The 21,794-nt window shown below is 46.7% G+C and overlaps 1 pseudogene across 1 annotated transcript in view; it reads left to right on the forward strand.

Moving 5' to 3' along the window:
* The window catches only part of LOC148140103 (E3 ubiquitin-protein ligase TRIM69-like), a 63,891-nt pseudogene that overhangs the window by 36,305 nt on the left and 5,792 nt on the right, over nucleotides 1-21,794 (forward strand). Inside the window, exons 7-11 of the transcript XR_015752914.1 lie at nucleotides 8,730-8,791; nucleotides 9,026-9,121; nucleotides 12,697-12,930; nucleotides 13,592-13,614; nucleotides 14,693-14,808. The product of XR_015752914.1 is annotated as an E3 ubiquitin-protein ligase TRIM69-like (transcript). The remainder of the gene's footprint in view (nucleotides 1-8,729; nucleotides 8,792-9,025; nucleotides 9,122-12,696; nucleotides 12,931-13,591; nucleotides 13,615-14,692; nucleotides 14,809-21,794) is intronic.

Raw genomic sequence — 21,794 nt, forward strand, 5'->3', positions numbered from 1 at the left:
TCATTGTTGACCTTGGCACTTGCCCATTGCCTGAGTCCAAATTGAAGAGAGCCAAATATCACAGCAGCAGCTGGTCTCCCAACTCCTGTGCCACCGAAAGTGCATCAGAGTCTCCCTGCTGAAAATCATAATACCAAGAATCCCCATCACTATGAAGAAAGTGGGAATTAGATTAGATTTCCTACAGTGTGGAAACAGGCCCTTCAACCTAACAAGTGCACACCGACCATCCGACAAGTAACCCACCCAGACCAATTTCCCTCTGACTAATGCACATGACACGATGGGTAATTTAGCATGGCCAATTCACCTAACCTGCACATCTTTAGACTGGGGAGGAAACCCACGCTGACATGGGGAGAATGTGCAAAATCCACAGACAGTCGCCCAAGGCTAGAATGGAACCTGACACTGTGAGGCAGCAGTGTTAACCACTGAGCCACTGTGCTGCCTCTTCAAGAGGTTTAGTGGGGGAAATACTCATGTTTGTATTTGCTCAAGGGACATGTGTTCTTCCTGCTGGGCTATTCCTAGATGCCCTTGAGAAAGTGGTGAGTTCTCTTCTTGAACGGCTGCAGTCCATGTGCAAACTCACATGGTCGACCCACAACACTCTGAGGGAGGGAATTCTTGGGTTTCCACTCAATCGCAGAGACAAGTTTCCAAGTCAGGTTGGTGAGTGATTTGGAAGTAATTTGCAGGGGGCCGTGTTTCCATGTATCTGCTACTTTGTCATTCGAGATGGACGTGGTCATGGGTTTGCAAGGTGCTGTCCAAGGCTTTTTGGTGAATTTCTGCAGTTCAGCTTGTTGATAGTACACACTGCTGCTACTGAGCATTGGTTGCGGAGGCAACAGGTATTTGTTGATGTAGTGCCATTCAGGTGCGCTGCTTTGTCCTGGATGATGTCAAGCTTCTTGAGTATTGTTGGAGCTGCATCCACCCATGCAAGTGGACTGTATTCCATCACACTCTTTGCTTGTGCATTGTAGATGATAGCTGAAAATGTGTTGCTGTAAAGCACAGCAGGTCAGGCAGCATCTCAGGAGCAGGAGAATCGACGTTTCGGGCATAAGCCCTTCTTCAGGAATGAGGAAAGTGTGTCCAGCAGGCGACGATAAAAGGTAGGGAGGAGGTATTTGGGGGAGGGGCGCTGGAAATGCGATAGGTGGAAGGAGGTCAAGGTGAGGGTGATAGGCCGGAGTGGGGTGGGGGCGGAGAGGTCAGGAAGAAGATTGCAGGTTAGGAAGGCGGTGCTGAGTTCGAGGGATTTGACGGAGACAAGGTGGGGGGAGCGGAAATGAGGAAACTGGAGAAATGTGAGTTCATCCCTTGTGGTTGGAGGGTTCCTAGGCGGAAGATGAGGTTCTCTTCCTCCAACCGTCGTGTTGCTATAGTCTGGCGATGGAGGAGTCCAAGGACCTGCATTTCCTTGGTGGAGTGGGAGGGGGTGTTGAAGTGTTGGGCCCCGGGGTGGTTGGGTTGGTTGGTCCGGGTGTCCCAGAGGTGTTCTCTGAACCGTTCCACAAGTAGGCGGCCTGTCTCCCCAATATAGTGGAGGCCACATCGGGTGCAGTGGATGCAATAAATGATGTGTGTGGAGGTGCAGGTGAATTTGTGGCGGATATGGAAGTATCCCTTGGGGCCTTGGAGGGAAGTAAGTGGGGAGGTGTGGGCGCAAGTTTTGCATTTCTTGCGGTTGCAGGGGAATGTGCCGGGAGTGGAGGTTGTGTTGGTGGGGGGTGTGGACCTGACGAGGGAGTCATGGAGGGAGTGGTCTTTTTGGAACGCTGTTAGAGGAGGGGAGGGAAATATATCCCTGGTGGTGAGGCCCGTTTGGAGGTGGCGGAAATGACGGCGGATGATACGCTGTATATGGAGGTTGGTGGGGTGGTCGGTGAGGACCAGTGGGATTCTGTCCTGGTGGCGGTTGGAGGGGCGGGGCTCAAGGGCGGAGGAGTGGAAAGTGGAGGAGATGCGGTGGAGGGCATCGTCGACCACGTCTGGGGGGAAATTGCGGTCTTTGAAGAAGGAGGCCGTCAGGGTCGTTTAGTATTGGAATTGGTCCTCCTGGGAGCAGATGCGGCAGAGATGAAGGAATTGGGAATATGGGATGGCATTTTTACAGGGGGCAGGTGGGAGGAGGTGTAGTCTAAGTAGCTGTGGGAGTCGGTCGGTTTATAGTAGATGTCCGTGTTAATTCGGTCGCCCGAGATAGAAATGGAAAGGTCTCTGAAGGGGAGGGAGGAGTCTGAGACGGTCCAGATGAATTTGACGTCGGGGTGGAAGGTGTTGGTAAAGTGGATGAACTGTTCAACCTCCTCATGGGAGCATGAGGCAGTGCCGATACAGTCATCGATGTAGCGGAGGAAAAGATGGGGTGAGGTGCCAGTGAAGCTGCGGAAGATGGACTGTTCCACATATCCTACGAAGAGGCAGGCATAGCTGTGGCCCATGCGGGTGCCCATGGCTTCTCCTTTGGTTTGTAGGAAGTGGGAGGATTGGAATGAGAAGTTGTTCAGTGTGAGGACCAGTTCAGTCAGTCGAAGGAGTGTGTCAGTGGAGGGGTACTGGTTGGAATGGCGGGAAAGGAAGAAGCGGAGGGCTTTGAGGCCTTCGTGATGGGGGATGGAGGTGTATAGGGACTGGATGTCCATGGTGAAGATAAGGTGTTGGGGACCGGGGAAGCGAAAATCATGGAGGAGGTGGAGGGCGTGAGTGGTGTTTCGAACGTAGGTGGGGAGGTCTTGGACTAAGGGGGACAGGACCGTGTTGAGGTATGCAGAGATGGGTTTGGCGGGGCAGGAGCAGGCTGAGACAATGGGTCGGCCGGGGCAGTCAGGTTTGTGCATTGTAGATGATAGACAGGCTTTGGGGAGTCAGGAGGTGAGTGACTTCATACAGTATGCTGAGCCTCTGACCTGCTCTGAAACCTACTGCATTTATATGGTGAGGGCAATTGTACTTCTGGTTAATGGTTACCACTGGGATGTTTTCAGCAGGGAATTTAATGAAGCCATTGCATGTCAATGGGCAGTAGCTGGATTGGCTCTCATTCGGCATTTGTGTGGCACAAATTTTAATTGACATTGTCAGCCTAAGCTTCTATATTGTCAAGTTCTTGCTGCATTTGTACATGTTCTGTTTCAGAATATGTGGAGTCAGGAATGGTGCTGAAGGATGTGCAATCATCAAACTTCTGACCTTATTGTGGAGGGAAGGTCATTGATGAAGCAACTGAAGATGGTTGGGGCAAGGGCACTACACTGAGGAACTCCTGCAGAGATATACTGGAGCTGATATAATTGAGCTCCAACAAGCACAACCATTTTCCCGTGTGCCAGGTAGCCAGTGGAAAGATTGCCCGCACAACTCCCGATTTTCACCGACTCCAGATTTGCTCGGTTGCCGAGATACCACACTTGATGAAAGGTGGCTTTGATGTCAAGGGCTTTCACGCTCAAGTCGCCATGTTAAAATAAGTAAAACTTCGGCTAACTTGTGGAATGTGGTCTATTCTTGCAATGTTTCTTCCATTCCCTCACCATGAGTTAAAAACAATGACTGCAGATGCTGGAAACCAGATTCTGGATTAGTGGTGCTGGAAGAGTACAGCAGTTTAGGCAGCATCCGAGGAGGAGCAAAATCGACGTTTCGGGCAAAAGCCCTTCATCAGGAATGGTCCCCATGAGTTTCTCAATCACACTTGTGAGAAATGATTTGGTGTTACCCTTGGAAAGACTCCACTGAACCCAGTCTGAGAACCACTGACTGATTCATCTCCGACACTGTCATGTAGCACCACCTACCGCCTGTGGAGCAACATTACAGGCAGGAAGGCCCTAGGGTTCCTGCAGCTCACAGCTCACTCTACCCAGTCAGTGCCTCTCTACAATTGAGTTTCTCTTTGTTTCTTCGCTGCCCCCTCTTTCTTTCCCCCAGACCGAGACCGACCCCCATCAGTTTACAGCTGGCAGGAGGTAGGAGGATGGTTTGAAATTATGGGATGGATCTGTCAATGCCTTTAATCCCGCAAATTGTCAGCGGGGCCAAGTTTTTCCCGCCATCATTTCTTCCCACATGGAAGAAGGGTAAGATCCTCTCTGTGAATGTGTGGGTGAAAATGTGGAGATAGGACATTGTGTTTGCATTGTAAATGGACACCTGTCCATCCTCATAGTCCAGGAAAACCCCAAACCTCTGGGGATTCATATTTGAGGAGAGGGAGCTCCATGAGTGGGAGGTGGTGGTAAAATAACCTCTTCTGGGACACAGCTCCACAATCCAGAATCCAGTCTCTGGGCTCGGTCGATTCCCCCTTTCCTCTTCACAGACTCTTAGGCTACTGCCAGAGCCCACCTGTTCTTCCCCTCCATTTCTACCTCCCAGTAATGTCTCCCTGATGTGAATCCCTTTGATCTCAGGACACTGCTCCAGGAATCAGATCTCTCCGGCAAGTCAGGGAGTGGCTGCTCGGTGTCTCTGAGTCTCACACTGGTCAGGTCCTCAGACAGGATGAGCCGGGGATGTGCTGTGTTCGGATCCAGAGTCAGAGAGGCTGGAGCTGGGGGAAAGATCAATTAATAATCAGAGAGAGAGAAAGGGGCAAAAAAGAGAGGACGCAAGAGAGGAGGTTGGGAGGAGGGTGTAAGAATTTGGGGGAGGTAGGGCGATTGGGGAGGGGTGTGAATATTGAGGTAGGAAAAAATAGTGAATTGGTGGGATAATTGAAAGTTGCTGACCGGAGGGAGAATTTACAGCATGTGAGGGGAGGGGTGAGGTAGGAAGAGTGGGTTTGAGCAGCAGCAAGGAAGAAGGAACCATGGGATTAGTGTGGAAGAAAATAGAAGGAAAGACTATGGGAGAGGATGAAAGATTGTACGTGGGGAAAGGGAAGGAAGAATGAGGAGGTGGAAACAGAGAGGAGGCGAGAGGAAAAGGCAGACTTGACTGGGGAAGGAAGAACGGGGAGCGCAAGAAAAGTTGAGGTAGATCAGGAAAACGTGGAGTGGAAGTGCAATGAAGAGACAGGGATGAGTGAGGTATTGCATTTTTGAATATTTAACCAAGGTAGGAGTTTCATATTGAATTGTGGGACCTTAATAAGTGTAGTGAAACAGAGGAATCTTGGAGTTCAGGCGCACAGTTCTCTGAAAGTGGACTGACAGGTAGACAGGGCAGTGAAGAAGGCTTTTGGCACACTGGTCTTCATCAGGGCAATGAGGACAGAAGTTGGGAAGTCATGTTCCAGTTTTACAGGACATTGGTGAGGCTGAATTTGGAGTATTGTGTTCAGTTTTGGTCTGTTCCTATGAGAAGGACGTTATTAAACTGGAAAGAGTGTAGAAAAATTTAGAAGGATGTTAAGAGTTTGTTAAGAGTTTGTGAGTCCATTCAGAATTCTAACAACAGTAGGGTAGAAACTGTTTCCAAACCAGCTGGTGCATGTGTTCAGGCTTCTGTACATTCTCCCCAATGGAAGAGAGTGTAAAAAAACATTGCCAGAGTGGGATGCACCTTTGAGAATTCTGGCAGCCTTTCCTTGACAGTCGGCCTGGTAGATGGATCCTACAGATGGGAGTTTGGCCTTTGAGATCGTCGGGGCCGAGTTCACGACTCTCTGTAACTGTCTCCTATCTTGAATGGTACAGTTGCCAGGTAGTGATACATCCAGACAGAATGCTCTCGATGGCACACCGACAAAAGTTGGCAGGGGAATTTGCTGTCATGCCAAATTTCCTCAGCTGCCTGAGGAAGAAACGATGTTGTTGGGACTTTGTAACCACTGAGTCCACATGAAGATTCTAGGAAAGCTTGTTGTGGATGATCACTCTCAGGAGCTTGACGCTCTCCACTCGTTCCACCTCTGTGCTGTTACTGTGAAGGGGGGCATGAGTAACATCCTGCCAAAAGTCAAGAATGAGTTCCTTGGTTTTGCCGGCATTGAGAGCTTGGTTGTTATCAGTGCACCATTTTTCTAGGTCTTCCACCTCCAGTCGTAGTCTGTTTCATTGCCAGCTGAGATTTGACCGACTATGGTGGTGTCATCAGCGAATTTGTAAATGGCATTATTGTGGTAATTGGTGACGCAGTCATGGGTATACAGCGAGTGTAGTAGGGGGCTGAGTATGCACTCCTGGGGGATCCAATGTTGAATGTTAGTGAGGATGAAATATTGTCCCCAGTCTTCACTGATTGTAGCCTGAAGGTCAGGAAACTGAGGATCCAGTTGCAGAGAGTGGGACTCTCTAATAGATTGCTAAGTTTTGTAATCAGTCTTGAGGGGATAATAGTGTTGAAGGCTGAACTGTAGTCAATGAGTAGGATTCTTAAGTAGCTGTACTTGATGTCAAGATGTTCTGGGGAAGAGTGAAGGACAAGTGATATAGCATCTGAAGTGGATCTGTTGGTCTGATAGGCAAATTGGAGTTGGTTAAGAATAGTGGGGAGGCTGGAGTTGATTAATGCCTTGACCAGCTTTTCAAAGCACTTCATGACCAGCAAAGTTAGGACCACTGGGCAGTAGTCATCGAGACATGCTGCATGAACCTTCTTAGGCACAGAGATGTTGGCGACAAGGTATTGGTGATCATACAGGCACAGAGAGTAGGAGTGAATGGGACATTTTCACATTGACAGGCTGTGACTCATGAGAAATGTCCACAATATATAACAGTGAATAAAAGCTGGGGACCAAGTGTAATCTTTTACAGATTTGTGGGGAGTACAATGCTCAGGGGGAGAGTGTGTTGTGAGGAAGGTGTAAAACGGGTTTTGAGGAATTGTCAGGCTTCAAGAATGAGCAAGAATTGCCCAGATAGAACATAATGTGGAGAACTGTAAAACCATGTGGAGAAACAGATTTGCAGGGTATTTCCAAAAGAATGAGGTTGAGGATGCAGGTGTACAGTAGGACCTTGGTGTCCTTTTCAATAAATCACCGAAAGTTACCAAGCGGGTGTATGACGAAGGCTAAAGTAATGCGAGTGAGCCTTCATTGCAAGGGAATCTGAGTACAGGAGCAAGGAGAACTTGCTTCAGTTGATAGGTGCTCAGTTATCCTGCATTTGCAGGACTTTATGTACGTTTCATCTCCATATCGGAGGAACTAAATACAGTAATTATCATTCGGTGAACACAGCAAAGGGTCACCAGACTCATTCCCAGGATGACGGGATAGCATCCAATGATAAGCAGCTAGGCAAACGGAGCCTGTATTCCCCAGAGTTGTGAAGAATGAGAGGTGATCAAGCTGAAACTCACAAAGTGTTTAAAGAGGTGGACAGTGCCTCTTCAGGGAAGATATTCCCAATGACTGGAGATTCCTGAACCAGGGCCCAACTTAAACATAAGGCGGTTCTCACTTTGGTCTGAGAGAGGAAACATTTTGAATTCACTTGGATGGTGTCGTGGAGAAAATGTAGAGAATCACCAGGAGATGCGAAGAGTTCTTCAAGGAGTAGGTCTTTTATTTACAAACAGACAACTGTGACACTTAGAAAGCAAATTCTTGAGTGGCCCCTTTTTTTATTCCTTTATTTATTATGTTTTTGTTCGCTTATCAGCATATCCAACTGTATTAATCGAAATTACCTCACTCCAGCTATTCAATAAACCAATGATGTTAATTCCCATAATGTCTCCAGTTCTGCCGCTATAGTTTTTCCTACTTTCTACTTAATGTTATTCTAATGTCACAATTAGATATTTGCTACAATGATCTTCCATCCCAGAGTAACCTGTCATGATTAGATATTTAGCTCCCCGTCTACTAAAATGGTCTCCTGTCTCAAGCTGACTCTACTAACTATTAATTAGATATTTAACATCATGTCCTAAATATTTATTGTTACAACCTGTCCCAGTCCTGCCATGATGATATTTAGGAGGTGAGGCTTACTTTACTAACTGTGTTATTTCATCCCACCATAATGACCTTTCAGCCTCAACCTTACTCTGCTATTGGTGTAAGGGCATTCCACTATTGTTATCCCATCCTGCCACAGTGACCTTTTGACGAGTGTCGCATTCCACAGACCCCTTGCAACAGATCGCCAGTGGTCTTCATGCTTTACCCCTTCCCATGCTTTCATGCTCTATTTTCCATAATGGCTGTGAAACTTTCTAACTCTTTATAGCAGAGGGGCGTGAGAGATCATATGTTTCAGAAAGGAGGTCACAGATTTTTGATTTCCAACGGCATTCAGGGTTATTGGAATGGGGGGTTGTAAAAGGCACTGCAGTAGTCGATCAGACAAATCATATTGAATGGTGGGGGCTGAATAGCCGAGACCCGTTCCGATTTCCTGTCATCAGTCTCTGAGTATTGCAGTGAAATTCATCGGGGAAACGTTGAAACTGAAAGCAGTTTGTCTCAGGAAGTACTGAGGGTGAACATGGCTTCCAGACAGCAGGGAGAGAGTTGGACCGAGGAGACAATTTGTCCCATTTGCCTGGAATTCTTCATCGATCCGGTTACACTGGATTGTGGACACAACTTCTGCCGCTCCTGTATCACCCAGAATTGGGAAAAGAAGGAGATAATGTCCTGCCCGGAATGTAGAGAGGTGTTTCCGGAAATCGGGCCATAGCGAATCTGGCCGAGAAAGCTCGAAAATTAAAGCTGGATCTGAAAGAGAAGGAAAGTAAACCTCACTGTGAGGAACATCAGGAAGATCTGAAGCTGTTTTGTGAAAGTGACAAGAAATTGATCTGTTACGTTTGTAGAGATTCGCGGGAACATAGAACTCACAACTTCCTGCCGATCAATGAAGCTGTTGATATCTACAATGTAAGCATTATATTTTGTAATCCATATTTCTAATCAACCTTTTCCGACCATTCTATGAGACACGTCTGGAGCAGGGGAGACTCGGATCCCTCCGTCAGGGACCACAGACAGGAACTCTATCGCTGACAATGCTCCCCAGTAACGTTCGTCTTCTTCTGAAATATTTTTAAAAAGGTTTTATCACTTTTTCAGGGGCGAACACCTTAAGAATGTAATTTTATTTTCCAATTCCAGGATCAACTGAAATATTCCTTAGATTCTCTCACAGAGAAGAAATCGGCAGCTCTACAAACGGAACTGATCCAGAAGCGGAGGATTTCCGAAGTGAGGGTGAGCTCTCCCTGTGCTGATTTTCCGGATTTGGAGATGCCGGTGTTGGTCTGGGGTGTACAAAGTGACACAACACCAGGTTATAGTCCAACAGGTTTAATTGGAAGCATACTTTTTTTTTAATTTCAAAAATATACTTTATTCATAAAATATTTTGATGATCTGTATAGTTGGTCATGCCATACATACGTAAACATTTCATTTCTTTGCATACAGAGATCAGAATTTATCATTTGTACATACAGGTCTGTACGTTTATCATATGTCCATATATTTATCTGAGGTGTCAGCAGAGCCCAAGTGACTGCATGGGCCCCCTGTTCTTCGTTCGGCAGGCAGATGTTACACGGTGGTCTTTCCCCACCGTGCCTTGGCGGCAGCTGCCCGAAGCTTCAGCGCATCCCTCAACAAGTAGTCCTGAACCTTGGAATGTGCCAGTCTGCAACACTTAGTCGCCGTCAACTCCTTCAGCTGGAAGATCAACAGGTTTCAGACCACCCAGAGAGAATCCTTCACTGAGTTGATGATCCTCCAGGCACAGTTGATGTTCGTCTTGGTTCGCGTCCTGGGGAATAGACCAAAGAGCACGGAGTCCCACGTCGCGGCGCTGCTCGGGACGAACCTCTACAAATACCATTGCATTCCTCTCCAGACTTCTTCTGCACAGGCACATTTCAGAAGGAGGTGTGTGACAGTCTCGTTTCCCCACCCCCCACCCCGCAGTCGCTTCGAGGGCAACTTGCAGTGCAGCTGAGAGTCCAGGCGTGCATGAAGGATCTCACAGGCAGAGCCCTTCTCACCACCAGCCAAGCCATGTCTTGGTGCTTGTTAGAAAGTTCTGGCGATGAGGCATTCTGCCAAATGGCTTTGACAGTCTGCTCAGGGAACCGCTCGATAGGATCCGCCCTCTCCTTTTCCCGAAGGGTCTCAAGGCCAGTACGTGCTGACCACTTCCTGATGGACTTGTGGTCAAATGTGTTTTTCTTCATAAACTTCTCCATGAAGGACAGGTGATACGGAACGGTCTAACTACTCGGAGCATTCCGCGGCAGCGAGGCCAGGCCCATCCTTTGCAACACCGGGGACAGGTATAACCTCAGTATGTAGTGACACATGGTGTTTGCGTACTGGGGATCCACGCAGAGCTTGATGCAGCTACACACAAAGGTGGCCATCAGGGTGAGGGTAGCACTGGGTGTATTTTTCCCCCGTTGCCCAGGTCATTTATACATTGAGTTCCTTCGGACCTGGCCCATGTTTGATCTCCATATAACTTGGAAGATGGCCCGGGTGACTGCAGTGGCACAGGTTCTGGGAATAGGCCAGACCTGCTCAAAGTATAACAGCAATGACAGTGCTTCACACCTGATGACCAGGTTTCTTCCCATGATGGAGAGTGACCGTAGCTTCCATCTGCACACTTTCTGCCTCACTTTGCTGATACGCTCCTCACCAGACTTGGCGCACACCCAAGCCCCCCCCACCCGAAACAAATACCCAGCACCTTCAGGTGGTCGGTCCTGACGATGAAGGGGATCGAGGATTTATCAGCCAGTTCCCGAAGAGCATGGCCTCGCTCTTGCCTCGGTTTACCTTGGCCCCCAAGGCCCATTCAAACTGGTCACATATGCACATGAGTCTGCGCACGACAGTGGATCCAAGCAGAAAACGGCAACATCATCCATGTACAGGGAGGCCTTAACCTGCAGGTCCCCGCTGCCAGGAATAGTCACCCCTCTCAGGCTCGCATCCTTACTGATGGACTCGGCAAACGACTCTATGCAGCATACAAATTGAAAGCACACTAGCTTTCAGAGCGTCGCTCCTTCATCAGGTAGTAGTGGAGGGCTCAATCCGAACACAGAATTTAGAGCAAAAATTTACAGTGTGATGTAACTAAACAATTGATTGTCTGTTAAGCCTTTCATATGTTAGAAAACCATGACAGTTTCACTTCTTTCATATATAAATCACAAAACTCTTTTTAAAAAAGTTGCATTCTCAGGTTAGCTGTTAACAATGGTGATAGCTGGACAACATGTTGAAGGTGTTAGCCTCCTGTGTTCTCTGTCTTTGTCATGATGTTTAGATTGATTCTAATCTAAAAAGTGAGATAACGGAGTTTACATGAATTCATGCAGTTTTTGAGCAAAGTACAATGTAGCCCTGCAAGTACAAATTCACCCCCCAAAATATATGTGTGTATGTGGGTCTTTGTCTGTGTGTTTGTCTATCTGGGTTGGGGGTTATGAGTGTGAGAAAGTGTGTGTGTAGTGAGTGCAGAGAGTCTTAAGTCTGTGAGGGGGTGCACATGTGAGTGTGGGAGTATGTGTGTCTGTAAGGGTGTGTGTGGGTGCCTGTGTGCACGTCTGTGTATATGTGTGTCCATTTGTATGTGTGTATAGGAGTGCCTGTGTGCGTGTGAGAGAGTGCGTGTGTCGGACCATCTTTGTGTGTGTATAGTGCAATGATGGTCACCTGTAATGTGACATGAACCCATGGTCCTGATTGAGGCCCTCCCTCTGGGTACCGAACTTAGTATCAGCCTCTGTTCGGTCACATTTCGCTGCTGCCTGTCCCGAACTCCGCCTTGGAAGATTGTCACCCGAAGATCCCAGGTCGAATGTCCTAGACTACTAACGTGTTCCCCAACTGGGAGAGAGCACTACTGTCTGTTGATTATTGTGCGATGCCCATTCACCCATTGTCATAGCCTTTGCTCGGTTTCCCCAATGTACCATGCCTCCGGGCATCCTTGCCTGCAATGTATAAAGTAGACAATGTTGGCTGAATCACATGAGGACTTGCCATGTACAGGGTGGGAGGTATCCCCACACGGAATAGTGGTATCTATGTCCACACTCTGACACGTCTTGCAGCACCTACCGTGATAGGGTTGTATGGAGTTGTCCTGAGAGCAGGGCAGCTTGCTACGAACAACAATCTGTTTGAGGTTTTGCGGTTGTTTAAAGGCAAGTAGTGGAGGTGTGGGGAAGGCGACCTGCAACACATTATCAATGAGGATGAGCACCTCACCAAAACCTTCACCCTTTGTGGGGTGAATTTGTACTTGCAGGGTTACATTGTACTTTGCTCAAAAACTGCATGAATTCATGTAAAACTCCGTTATCTCACTTTTAAGATGAGAATCAATCTAAATATTATGGCATAGACAGAGAGCACAGGGGGCTAACACCTTCAACATATTGTCTAGCTATCACCATTGTTAACAGCTAACCTGAGAATGCAACTATTTTGAAAAATGATTTTGTGGTTTACACATGAAAGAAGTGAAACTGTTATGGTATTCTAACAGATGAAAGGTTTAACAGACAATCGATTGTTCAGTTGCATCACACTGTAAATTTTTGCTGTAAATTCTGTGTGTTTCGATTGAGCCCTCCACTACCACGTGATGAAGGAGCGACGCTCCGAAAGCTAGTGTGCTTCCAATCAAACCTTTTGGACAATAACCTGGTGTTGTGTGATTTTTAACTCTGATTTTCTGGGGTCTCGATTAGTTTTGTTTCCTTTTACGGCGGGACATTAATGAGGTTTCATATTTCATTTGGTAGGACCAGGGGAGCAGTCTGCAGACCCACATCATATCCGAGTTCACTAAAATGCACCCGATTCTCACTGAGAAAGAGCAGCGTATACTCAGAGATCTCAGGGAGAAAGAGGAGAGGATTGTCGAACCAATGGAGAAAAATCTTCGAGGGATTCAGGAGAACTTAAATTCTATTGAGGAGGAACTCTCAAAGTTACAGAAAGAGATGGAACAAAAAGACAACCTGATGTTTCTGAAGGTGAGGGAAGATACTGCAGGTTATTTCAGACAGATTTCGGACATGATGGCAACTGTAAAAATAATATGGAATGTCGTGTAAAAAAGTGAACCGACCTTGTGACTGTCCAAACGATTCTGCCGTTGTCACTGAAGAAGGATCAATGCTTCCGCAGCGTTCACTCTGATTTCTCTCCACGGATCCTTCTACACTTGCTGAGATTTTCCTGTAAATTTCCGATCTTTTCAAATAACAACTGCCACATTGCAGATCCTCGGGTATACCGACATTATCCCGGGAATGGGTCGTGATGTTTTTATTTGTTCTCTTTTATTCTCCATGTTCCTCAAGTTTAAGTATTTCCTGGATCGGAAAGAGAAGGAAAGTAAACCTCACTGTGAGAAATCATCAGCGAGATCTGAAGCTGTTTTGTGAAACTGACAAGAAATTGATCTGTTACATTTGTAATCCACTTACAGTCCCATGTGGAGAGTGTGTGGGTGTGTCTGGTACAATGGGAGTGTGAGAGTCACTATGTCTGTATTTTACCCTCTCCTCAATCTTCCTTACAAAATGTCTCACTTCACACTTCCGTGTTATGTCTGTTCATTTCAGCAGCCTGTCTGTCTACTCCTGAAATCTGTTACTGCCATCCTCACTGTTTGTGATGCATTTTTTTCAGGAGGAAGGTTGTCGGAAGAGAAGGTAGGACATGCTCTTTACTATCACTGCAGTTTGCTCAATAACTCAGGGACAGATTATTAGGGGATTATTTCCTGGTTATTGTCGCCACTTTAAACGGTGACAGTTATTTCCGTTATGGTTCACACAGGAGTGTTTTCATTATAAGAAATTTATTGCAGGGTTGAGACCGTATTAGATTTTATGAAATTCTTCTACAATACTGTAAACAATGACAAATGCCTGTAAATGATACAACCTGGTTCCGAGGCTGGAAGGGATCACTGTCCTGATTTTCGTGACTGTTTGTGTGACTGTGACTGTGACCCTCCCCCTGACCCAGAGAGAAAGAGACATGGCCCAGGGAATGGCCACCCCTGTCCCTGCATGTTTCCTGACCAACCCAGGACAGTCAGAGTTGAAAGGGGGAATTTCATTTTTTACAATACTTACTCAGATTGTAGCCTTGATAAAGGGTACAATAAACACAAAATTAAAAAAAAAACTTTAATTCGTGTAATCTAATGTTCTGAGGTATTTTACAGGTGCGTTGGAAAGTACAGTAAAGTGTCACTGAGCTATTTATCTAGATGATTAAAAGGGGAAAGAGGAATGGAGAGATGAAGGATTCAGATCTGAGGGTCTCAGCAGCTGAAGGTCCAACATCCAATGGGGGGAGAGATTAAAATCAGAGATGGTCAAGAGGCTGGAAGTAGAGGAACAGGATTCTCAGAGGGTTGTGGGACTCATACATTACACAGTTGGACATGATGCTTTTAGATGTTTCAGTTTTTTTGTCTCTGTTCCACAAGCTCTGTTTATAATACAACAAGGGGTTGGGGGGAATGTTCACTATCTCCTGAAGTGTGTGATGTCTCATTACCTAATCTGTTTTCAGGACATGGGCCTTTCTCTGGACTTAGGGGTTTCCAATCCTTGCCCTTGCATTATTGAATTCGTGTTGGATCATTTACAAAAATAAGATGAACATTCTAACCCATTGACTTAATCATGAAAATTGCGGAAAACTTGAATATTTAAATCTTTTCATAAATGTTCTAACAAAGCAGAGCTTATAATGTCATCTGTTTCATGTTTACAGGATTCATGCTGAGATGAAGACACTCTCAGCTGCTGCTGCCTCTCTGTCTCTCGGACAGTTCACCGGCCCTTTACAGTACACAGTCTGGAGAGAGATGATACACACCATTCACCCAGGTAAACACTGTATTCATTTTCTTGATGATTGATCCAGTTATGCAGGATCTCCAAGGCCCCACTTTACATCTTCACATCCTAGTTGTTAATTCTGGGAGACTCTCCCTGGAAGCATTGTATTTTCTGTGGGTCAATTTGGGTAAGTGTCTCTGTGTGTCAGAGCAGTGAAGGATTCTGTCTAACCAGAGGTATAGAACACAGTAACAGGATTTTGAGAGGAGACTGAATCTGGAGCGACATTGGAGGAACAGGTTTTATCATAATATTAGGAAGGCATGTAGACATTAAAGAGCCAGTGTTAACAGGCGCATATGTAAGGGGGGTCATGAGAAATAAAAACAGTAATTGCTTGAAAAGCTAAGCAGATCTATCAGCGTCTATGGAGACAAATCTGAGTTAGCCTTTCAGATTGAGTCAGCCTTCCTCAGAGCTGATAGTAGCTGTGAAAAGTCTTTTTTTTTTGCAGAATGTACAGAGGAGGAGGAGTTAAGGAGGAAATGATAGATTGGGAAAGACCCCAAAGAGAGAGAAAAACCGTTAGAAAGACAAAGAAGTGGATAATGACTAGGCTCGAAGAGTGAATATCTTGTAATGGAGACTGTTAACAGTGAATAATAGGCAGAGTAAAATGGCAGTGATAAGACGATCCACTATGTAGTCATGGGAGAGCTCTGGGCCTGAAATTATTGGCCTTGAAATTGAGTCCAGGGAGCTGCAGGGTCTGGAAGTGGAAAATGAGCTGTTGTTCTTCCAGACTGCGCTGAGCTTCTGTAGTGCCCTGCAGCAAGCCTGAGACGGAGATGTTGCCCAGAGAACAGGCTGGTGTGTCAAAGTGGTCAGCAACTGGAAGTTCAGGGTCTTTTTTCAAGCAGAACACAGATACTTTGTTTTTCCAATATAGAGGAGACCACCTTGTGAGGAGTGAATGCTAGAGACTTGATTGTGCAAGACTGAGGAGGGAGGAGGTAAATGGGCAGGTGTTGTACCTTCGACAGTTGCTGAGAATGTTACCGTGGGCTGTGAGTGGTGTTGGAAGTAAAGAAAGAGTGCAGCAGGGTATCCCAGAGAGAACTGACCCTGCAAAAGGCTGATAAGGGAGCGAAGGGAGATATGTGTCTGGTGGTGACATCTTACTGCAGCTGGTGGAAATGGTGCCTGATGCTTTTCCAGTTGTGGATGCTGGTGGGATGGCAGGTTGAGACAAGCAGAACGCTATCGCTGTTGTGGCAGAAAAGAGAGGGGGTGAGGGCAGAAGTGTGGGAGGTGGGTCAGACCTGATTGAGTGCCCCGTAAACAACAGTGCTGGGGAATTCTCAGTTGATGAAGGATGTGGACATTTCTGGAGCTCCCTTGTCAAAGTTTGCCTCATCAGAGCGTATGGAATAGAGATGGAGGAACTGGGATAATGGAATGGAGTCTTTGCAGGAAGAAGGGTAGAAGGATGTATACTCCAGGTAGCTGGGAGAGTCGGCTTTATAGTGGATAATATTGGTCAGTCTATCCCCAGAAATGGAAACAAACATGTCAAGGAAGAGAAAGAAGGAATTACTGATAGAACAGTAAAAGATGAGGGGGGGTGGCGGGGGTGGGGGGGGGGGGGTAAGGGTGTGGAAGTTCGAAATTGGTTGTTTTGAGAATGGGGGGAGAGGATGGTCGAGTGGGGAATGTGGGATTTAGATACTTTAGTGAAGAGAAGGAGTTGCAAACACTGAGAGACAACATTGTATAAGAGAAGGTGTGTGATGGTCTTACTGAAGTGGTCAGTGATGAAAACTGTAGCAGATAAATATCAACCAAAATAACTGTGGATGCTGTAAATAAGATACAAAAACAGAAATTACTGGGAAAGCTCAGATTTAATGTTTTGGATCGAGTGACCCTTCCTCAGAACTGATGGTAGCTCAGAAAATGTCGGATCGTATGCAGATGTTATTGTGGGAGTTAGTGTAAGGACTGTATGATAGATGGGCATAGAGCCCAAATACAATGAAGGGCATTTGAACAGACCAAGAGATGGATAACAATCTGCCTCGGAGGGTGCGGAGCTGTTAATGGGACCATTTGTGGCTAACAATGGGTTGTGTGTCATACCAGACTCTGTATAATGAGTCCTGGTCCGTTGGGGTTGAAGTAAGGACATGGGAGAGCGCAGACCTTAAAATTATCGAACTTGATATTGGGTCCTGGAGGATGCAGAGTCCAGAAATGGAAAATGAGATGTTGTTCTTTCAGTTTGTGCTGAGCTTCACTGGAGCACTGCATCAAGCCTGTGACAGAGATGTTGGACAGGGAACAGGATGATGTGTTAAAGGAGCAGGCAATTGGAAGCTCAACGTCATTTTTATAGACAGAATGAAGTGTACATCAAAGCGGTCACCCAGTCTCTGCTTTATTTCCCCAGTGTAGAGGACACCACATTGTGAGCAGCAAATGCAGTAAATTAGATTGAGTGAAGTGCAGAGAAGGCGTTGTTTTTCACCTGGAGGTCTCTTCGGGCCCTTGAATACTGAGGCGGGGTGGGGGAGGAAGGATACGGACAGGTGTTCCATTTCTTCAGTTATGGGGGAAGGTGCCATGAGGCTGTGGGGGACTGTTGGGAGTGAGGGAAGAGTTGACCAGGGTGTCCTGAAGGGAACAGTCCCTATGGAAGGTGGACAAGGGAGGGGAGAGGAATATGTGTCTGGCGGGGGCATCTTGCTGGAGGTGGCAGAAATTATGGCAAAAGAACTTCGAGGTGGGATTGTAAGTAAGGACAAGGGGAACCTTATCACTGTTGCAGGAGGAAAGAGAGATGGTGAGGTCTTAAATGCCAGAGATTGGTTGGACTCTGTTGAGGGCCCTGTCAACAACTGTGCTGGGGAATCCATGGTTCAGGAGGAAGGTGGACATTTTGAAAGCTCCATTGTTGAGTTGGCAGCATCGGAAAAAATGCGATGGAGATGGAATAACTGGGAGAAAGGAATGCAGTCTTTATAGGAAGCAGAGTGCGAGGATGTACATCCAGGTACCTGTGGGAGTCAGTGGGTTTATAGTGGATATTAGTGGCCAGTCTATCACCAGAAATGGAAACAGGAATGTTGAGGAAAGGAAGGGAGAAGTCAAGGATGGCCCAGGTGAAGGTGAGAGCAGGGTGGAACTTGGAAGGAGTTTAGCATCGATGATATTATCAACACATTAGAGAAAGACTTGTGTGCGAGACTGGAATGGGACTATAACAAGTAATGTTCCATGTACCCCGCAAAGAGACAGACAAGACTGGAGGCCCATGTGGGTACCCATGGCTACCCCTTGGACCCAAAAAAATGAGGGGAGTTAAAAGAGAAGTTGAGGGTGAGGATGAGCTCGGCCAAGGGTAGGAGGGTGGTGGGGGTAGGAGAGGTGGTATCTTTGATCCAGGAAGAAGTGGAAAGCCCTGAGACCATCCTGGTAGGGGATGGAATTGTGGAGGGATTGCATATCCATGTTAAAGAGAAGGCAGCTGGAGCCGCAAACTAACTTTTGGAACTGGCATAAAGTGTCAGAGGAATGTTGGCTGTAAGTGAGGAGGGACTGGAGCAGGGGAGACAAGACTGAGTCATGGCAGGGAGTGATGGGTTCTGTGAGGCCGGAGCAGGCAGAATGAATGGGTCTGCCTGGGCAATCCTCTTTGTGCATTTTGGGAAGGAGGTAGAAGTGAACTGTGTGGGGTAGGGGGACTATCAGCTGGAGGCATTTGGAGTGGGGGCAGATGAAATGAGGTTGGTGATTGTTGTTGACACAACGGCCTGATGTTTCAGCAAGCTCAGCAAGCTCAGCTCTCATTCCTTTGCAATTACCCTTGTTTAAGCTTAGCACAGTTATTTCCCAACAAGATCCTCCCTTTCAAACTGAATGCTACATTCCTCCATGTTATGGTCAGTGTTGACTCTGACATCATTTATTAAACCTGCCTCATTATACATTACCAGATTCAAAATAGCCAAATACGTAGTTGTATTTACAAAATTGTTCGAGGAAACTATGTGCTCATGGTTTCCACTGCTAATCTCACAGTTTCAATCGACATGTTGATAAAAGTTGCCCAAACATTTGCCCCTGATAAATGTTTGAGGATAATGTTACTTGCACTTTTTATCTCCTGATTATTCTCTGCCCCACCGTGTAGCTGGTGTTTGGGATCTTATAGACCATTTCTGCCAATCTTCTTATTTTGTGGAATGAGTCTGGTTGGTGGCTGGGAGTAGTGGAAGGGAGGGGGAGGGGCTCAGAAGCGATTCGGGGATGGGTAGGGAGATTATTTGAAATGGAAGATCTCGTCGTTAAGTCCTCCTGGCTGTCAACCGCCCAGGTGGTGAATGTGTTGTTCCTCCAATGTCGGGTTTGAATCATTGTGGCAATGGAGGAGGCCAAGAATGGTCATATTGGAAAAGGAGTGGGAAGGGGAATTAAATGGGCAGTGACTGGGAGGTCCGGTTGGGCCCCACGGACGCAGCTGCGAAGCTCAGTGAACCATTCCCTTAGTTTACTTTTGGTCTCTCTGATGTAGAGAAGACGAGATCGGGAGCACCTGATGCAGTAAACTATGTTGGAAGTAAACTAGGTCCTGAAGAAGGGCTTATGCCCGAAACGTCGATTCTCCTGTTCGCTGGATGCTGCCTGACCTTCTGCGCTTTTCCAGCAACACATTTTCAGCTCTGATCTCCAGCATCTGCAGATCTCACTTTCTCCCCTAGGTTGGAAAAGAGGCAGGTGAACCTCTGTCTCACCTGGAAGGACTGTTTGGGGCCCTGAATGGAACTGAGGGGGGTCATGTACCGGCAGGGTTTGCATTTTTTCCAGTTGCAGGAAAAGGTACCTGGGGGTTCAGGGGGGAGGGGAAGGTCGGGGAGGGGAGGCGTGGGTGTTGGTGGGGAGAGTAGCACAAACCAAAGACTGGTGAAGGGAACAGTTTGGTGGTAGAGTCTAGTTGGATTTGGCAGAAATGTTTGAGGATGATGTGTTGGATGCAGAGACCGGTGGGGTGGTAGGTGAGGACAAGGGGGTCTCTGTCTTTATTGCATAAAGGTGGGAATGTTTAGTGCAGTGGAACTGGGAATGGAGGTGCTGCGGTGGAGGGATGTCTGGATGACAAAGGGGGGAAATGCACATTGTTTGAAATAGGTGAATATTTGGGATGTTTACGAATGGAATGTCTCGTGGACCAAACGTGGCAGAGGCAGATGAATTAGGAGAATGGAATGGAGTTCTTGCACGATACTGAGTGGGAGGAGGTGTGGTCCAGGTGGTTGAGGGATGTGGGTTTATAGTAACCATCCATCTGGAGACTGTTGCCAGAGATGGAAGCAGAGAGGTTAAGAAATAGAGGGAGGTGACTGAACTATTTAGGAATCATGCCTTCGATGTTCGTGCCTAAATGATTAATATACATGACCAAAGGCAATGGGACCCAGCACCAAATCCTTGTGTTACACCGCTGGTCTCCAGTCTGAAAAGCAAACATCATATTCTGCGTTCTACCTTCAATCCAATTTTGTACTGAATTGGCTAGTTCCCCCTGAATCCCATGTGATCTAACCTTACTCACCAGTATACCATGAAGAACCTTGTTGAATGCTTTGCTGAAGTACATGTGGACAACGTCTACTGCTCTGTCTTCATCAATCTTCTTTATAACATCTTCAAAAAACTCAATCAAGATGTGATTTCCCACTTACAAAACCATGTTGACAATTCCTCATAAGGCATTTGCCTTTCCAAATGCATGTATATCCTGTCCCACCATCTCCAATAACTTAACGAACACTGATCTAAAGCTCACTGGTATACAGTTCCCTCACTTTTCCTTCCAGCCTTTCTTAAATAATGACACCAAATCAGCCCACCTCCAGTTCTGGCAACTCGCTTCTAGCTGTTGTTAATACAAATATAACAGCAAGAGGTCCAGCAATCTGTTCCCTAGTTTCTGGTGAACACCTGATGAGTCGCGGGGATTTGTCTAGCTTTGTATAATTGAAGACCTCCACAGCACATCCTCTTCTGTAATATGAACTCTTTCCAATTCATCACTATTTAGTTCCCCAAGTTCCCGAGCTGCTGGGAAATGGAATAGACGTTGTTAGGCCCTTGATGACTCGCGTGGCCACAATGGGCTGAAGGGCCTCACTTGATGCTGTGTTACTCTATGGCTGTGTCGGTTGGTTAGCTAATAATGACTGCAGATGCTGGAAACCAGATTCTGGAGTAGAGTAGTGGAAAAGCACAGCAGTTCAGGAAGCATCCGAGGAGCAGGAAAATCGACATTTCAGGCAAAAGGCCTTTGTCATAAATACAGGCAGAGTGCCTGAAGGGTGGAGAGATAAATGAGAGGAGGGTGGGGGTGGGGAGAAAGTAGCATAGAGCACAATAGGTTCGTGGGGTGGGGATGAAGGTAATAGGTCAGCGAGGACGGTGGTGGAAGGCAGCAAAGAGTACAATGGGTGGATGGGGGTGGGATGAAGGTGATAGGTCAGCGATAACGGCGGTGGAAGGTAGCAAAGAGTACAATGGGTGGATGGGGGTGGGATGAAGGTGATAGTTCAAAAAGGAGGTTGGAATGGATAGGTGGAAAAGGAGATAGGCCGGTAGGACAGGTCATGGGGACGGTGCTGAGCAGTTCCTACACTGTGAAGATCCTGTCTTCTCATCTGTGCCCCTTCAGTGAGGGATGGTGACGCTGGTAATAAACTCACCACTACTTTCTCTCTCAGATCAGACACCAGCCTCTAGGAGTATGTAAACTTCATTTTCTTTTACTCTGTGGCTCAAGAAGTGGACTCGCTGATTCCCTCGACAACGAAAAACAATAACATTTTTACTGTTATGTTAATCTTATCTCAACAAAAAGAGAAAACTTCCCATTAACCTACTTAATTTCTCACTGTTCCTGCACTGACAGTTTTTGTCCCATGCAGTAGAGATCACTCTGTAACTGGCAATTCTACAGGTTTCCTCTATTTCTGGAATGCTCC

Source organism: Chiloscyllium plagiosum, unplaced genomic scaffold (assembly GCF_037043375.1).
Source record: "Chiloscyllium plagiosum isolate Xiang-an unplaced genomic scaffold, Cpla_swu_hap1 HiC_scaffold_35, whole genome shotgun sequence".
Taxonomy (NCBI): domain Eukaryota; kingdom Metazoa; phylum Chordata; class Chondrichthyes; order Orectolobiformes; family Hemiscylliidae; genus Chiloscyllium; species Chiloscyllium plagiosum.